This window comes from Vicia villosa, unplaced genomic scaffold (genome assembly GCF_029867415.1).
Source record: "Vicia villosa cultivar HV-30 ecotype Madison, WI unplaced genomic scaffold, Vvil1.0 ctg.000477F_1_1_1, whole genome shotgun sequence".
Classification (NCBI taxonomy): Eukaryota; Viridiplantae; Streptophyta; class Magnoliopsida; order Fabales; family Fabaceae; genus Vicia; species Vicia villosa.
This window is the reverse complement of record NW_026705229.1, coordinates 118,388-123,079: the sequence shown is the minus strand read 5'-3', so window position 1 is coordinate 123,079 and position 4,692 is coordinate 118,388. Positions and strand designations below refer to the sequence as shown.

The 4,692-nt window shown below is 41.5% G+C and overlaps 1 long non-coding RNA gene across 1 annotated transcript; it reads right to left on the bottom strand.

The window, feature by feature from the left end:
- Positions 1–323: 323 nt before the first annotated feature.
- Positions 324–1,597, bottom strand: LOC131628742 (uncharacterized). The gene is made up of 2 exons (XR_009291883.1): positions 1,009–1,597; positions 324–614 (listed from the first exon to the last, which is right to left on the bottom strand). It is a non-coding gene; the product is annotated as an uncharacterized LOC131628742 (long non-coding RNA).
- Positions 1,598–4,692: the final 3,095 nt, after the last annotated feature.

The following is a 4,692-nucleotide window of genomic DNA, read 5'->3' as shown; positions in this document are numbered from 1 at the left end:
ATTTTTATAAATGTGACATTTATTTTGGGAGAGAGAGATTAGTAATTAAGGTATCACACACTTATATCAAAATTTCAAAATTTGTTATTGGATTTAGATAGTGACATCTTATTTTACACTCAGTGCATCACAACCACCCTTATGTAATACTTTGAATGTGATTGAGACAAAAGTCAAATAATCATAAAAATTTGTCGGTAATAATTAACTGACAGTGTAAAACTGCTTTACACCATCAGTATATTTTAATTAAATTATATATTTATTTTATAACTATATAATCAAAACTATTAGATGGCATTGTTGTTTTGTATTTCTATGAGTGAACAAAGGTAATATACTTGCATAATACTAACAATATACATTTGATGCAGCCAGTGAAATTGAAAGGTAAAAAAGCATGAATAAAAATGTAAGAAAATTATAAAATTACCGACATTAATTATAAAGTACAATTGGAAATTACACTAATACAAATAGTAAATTATTTTTTTTAATTTAATTAACTTACACGCACGAACATATCCCACGAACACATATTGTAATTTCAAATTGGTAGCACATGCTTATGGGACATTCAGAATGATTCTTACAGATTGTTTCCTCTGTCATGTCTAATAAAAATAATATAAATTTTAATTAAAATGATGACATATTAAGTTTAAGAAAAAGACAAAATACTCTTTTTCTCCCTTATATTAAACTCGGGGTTCATTTCGGTCTTTTAATTTCAAAAAAGTGTCATATTGGTCCATTAACTCTTCAAAAGGTGTCATTTTAGTCATTTTTGTAACATTAGCGACGGAAAAACTCAAAAATTGGTCGCTAAATCAGACGCTAATATGACAAAAAGGACTAAAATGACATCTTTTGAAGAGTTAAGGGACTAATATGACACTTTTTGAAATTAAGGGATCAAAATGAACCCCGAGTTAAACATAAAGGACCAAAAAGGATATTTTGCCGAAGAAAAATTAAGAATTGGAAAATAGTAGGAAAATGACTTACTTCCATTGATTACAACAACGAAAAGAGAAACAAAAATGATGAAAACATAAAATAAGCTTAGGATTTGAGCCATCTTCTTCTTCTTCTTCTTTTGTATGTAATAAGTAGAAACCTATTTGATCACTTTATAAGAAAAAATTTTATGCTTTGTTAAAATTAATTAAATAGTTGTTATCCTTTATAAGTTAACAAAGACCATTAATAAAATTGGAATTATTTTATGTTTCTAAGGAACAACATGTGTCATGCTTAATCCTCCCCTTACTCGATTGATTACTTAAATTTGATAAAGGTCTAATATTTTATTTTTGATGATCATCAAAGTTCACTCTTTTTTATTTTATTAAACTTTTAATATATTTTATTAGTTGTTTTTCAGCCTTTCATGATAGCTAACAAAAACATATCAAAAGAGAAAAAATGGTTAATTTAGAATAAATAGCATGTAAATATAATGCACCGAATATGTGAAAACGCATTAACTTAAAAAAATTAAATTAAAATAAATACATAAATATTATGATTTTTTGATAAAATTGTAGGATTAAAATTAATACGTACATGAAATATGAAAATTTTACTAGTTGAACAAATGTTTTGTTACCTCGTGCTTGGAAACAAAAAGGAAGGAATAATGAAAAGTATTATATGTTGAGAAAATAAGTGTAATTCAAGTAACTGCAAATCAATATACACAAATTATTTTCGTCTCTGATGAATGTATCTCTTATTTTCTCTAATTTTCTCCATCTCTCCATAATTTATCATTGTTTTTGTGATTGGGGTTTTATCCAACATTTAGCATTAAGAGCTTGGTTCTTTGATAGAACACTTAGTGCTCCGGACTGGCCCAACTATCCTTATTGGGCCAACCCTCTCATTCAACTCATTTCGGGCAGATTCGGGACAGAACCGGGCACGACGAAGCCTCGTGCTCGGTAACGGCGAATAGTCCGTGTTTTAGGGCCACGTATCACGCGACAACCCCGAGAAATCTGGGCCCACTTGACGGAGTCGTCCTTTAAATAGCCCTCTATCCCCAGAGGGCAAGGTAATCACAATTCAACCCTAAAATCTTTCACTTTACTGTTGTACCTGGTTGTTCAAACACTTACTTTGGCATCAGAGTGCCTTGCAGGTACAACCCCCCATTTTTTGTCCCAACCGTCCGAAGTTCAAGCCTGACCGTTGCTGGCCATCTGATCTGCTCTCGAAGATCAGTGGCGCCGACTATGGGGATTCTTGCTCCCCCGATTCTGTTTCTTACACTTCTTGATCCTCTCTTGCACTTGTAAGAACCCATAAACCAAAGCTCTCAGCCCATCATCATTCATGGCTAGCAAAAACGAAGACTTGTCATCTTTAGATGCCGCAACAATCAAGAACGACATCCCACAGTTCGCCCATCCTTCCAACAACAATGTACCTCACCCTCGTGACGGCCTTACGGCATCTCCCTCCTTGGATGATGCCCAGGACAATGCCGTATACCACCATGGAGAGACCAGTGACAAAGATCACCGAGAAACAGTTCTTGGCAACCCTCTCTCAAATCTGGACCCAACGCCTCGGACCAGATCATGGCCACCATCTTGGCCGTCATAGCACAAACCAACACTCAGATCCAGCAGCAGAATGATCAGATCGGAGCGCTGGAGAAGAAACGGTGCTCCAAGACCCCTCCCGGTTGCTCCGCTCGCTCCCATCAAGAGATCTCGGCCGTCAAGAAGCACCCTCGATCCCCTGCTCGGAGAGAGAAGCCTGCGTCCAACGCCAAGGAAGGAAAAGATAGCAGTCGCCATCGCTCCCAGTCACCTCGGTCAAAAAGAAGGTCCCGAACTCCTTCCCCGAAGTGCACCGAGGGTCACAGGCGCAGTCGTAGAAGGTGCTTCACCCCGACCCTCAGCAAAGATGAAGAGGAACGTAGGCGCCCTTTGTTCCATGCCATTTTAGAAGCACCTCTATCGGTCGGTTTAGAGAATCCCCTCCTCAGGGAACTTACGATGGAACAGCCGACCCAGACGAGCACATCGAGAACATCGATGCTCTCCTGGATTATAGGGAAGTCTCTGGCGCGATCAATTGCCGTTTATTCTCGACCACGCTGCGCAAGGGCATGATGACATGGTACAAGAGTCTCCCGATGAATCCATCATGCCGTGGAAAGGACTCGGAAGGCTCTTCTCACGATATTTCACGGCCTCCCGCAGGCATCCGAAGTCAAAAGCCTCCCTTGAGGCCATCATCCAAGGGAAGGACGAATCGCTCCGAGCCTACATATAGAGGTTCAACAAAGAAGTCGTGCAGGTATCTACAACGGCCCACATGAAAAAATTCCTGCTCGAACAAGACCTCCGACCCCGTTCTGATTTTGCTAAAACTGTGGGAATTGAAACGCCGCCTACTTTGGACGCGTTTTTCTTCAAAGCCCAAGCATACATACACTACGAGGAAAAAGAAGCCGCTCACGCAGTCCGAAACTCCAGGCAGGAGGAAAACACAAAAATTTCCCGTCAAGATGATTCTCGTCGGGGGTCTGAGAAGAAGAAAGAAGACAAAGGCCGAGACCCTAAAGATTACAAAGGTCCGGCCGGAAAGTTCCAGGAGTAGACACCCTTGAACGCATCCAGAGAACGCATCATGACCGAGTTTGCAAATGCCGAGTTCCAGACGGGCAAGGTCTGCTTCCCTAAAACGATGCCAGCTCGGCCAAATGTAGACAAATCCATGTTCTGCCGCTTCCATAAGGTCCATGGGCACAATACTGAAGATTGCATCCATCTAAAGGATGCCATAGAGATACTGATAAGGGAAGGATACCTAAAGAGGCCACATCGGTCACTGAAGAAAAGCCTGCCGAAGACATGCCCGCTATACAAGTAGCCATGAGTATCACCTGGTCAGAGGATTTCTATCTCCCCGTATGGGCTAATGCCTCTCTCCCCCTCTCCCCCTCTCCGCACACAGCCCGTGGGAGTCTTTTCCCTCAGCCATGGTCATCTCCAAGGGAGGGTTCAGTAAGCTCACGGTTAGCTCGGTAAAACGGAAGTTCGACAAACTAATATCAGCTAGCTCGGGCAAAGCAGCAACGCTTGACCTGGCCAGGAGCGATGCTTCCCCCATCGCGATTTACAGGGAGGAAATGCCTGGTGGAGCACCCAACGCCTCCATACCTCTGCTCCTCCGAGCCCGAATGGCCAACTTCGATGTACGGCGCATCCTGGTCGATCAAGGAAGCTCGTTGGACATCATGTATTCGCAACTGTTCAAAACCCTACAGCTAGACGAGAGCCACCTCACACCCTACATAGGCTCTAACCTACAAGGATATAACGGTACAGTCACGAGACCATGGGGATTTGTGGAGCTAATTGTCTCATTCGGAAAGGCCAAAACGGTCAGATCCATCAAAACTTAATTCCTAGTCATTGACTGTCCATCCATTTACCAGTGCATCTTGAGACGACTGGCGCTAGCTGAATTTATAGTTGTTCTTTCCATGGTCCATTTCAAGCTCAAATATCACACAGCAAAGGGGCAAGGGGCCACGCTCCACAGAGATATTGAAGCTGCTCGGAGATGTTTTGAAGCATCCAACAAAGGCCTCAACTCAATAAAGACAACCTCTCGTCCCCAAGACAAATAGGTGACCCCTGCAGTCTTCGAGGCCGCAAAATCTATGCC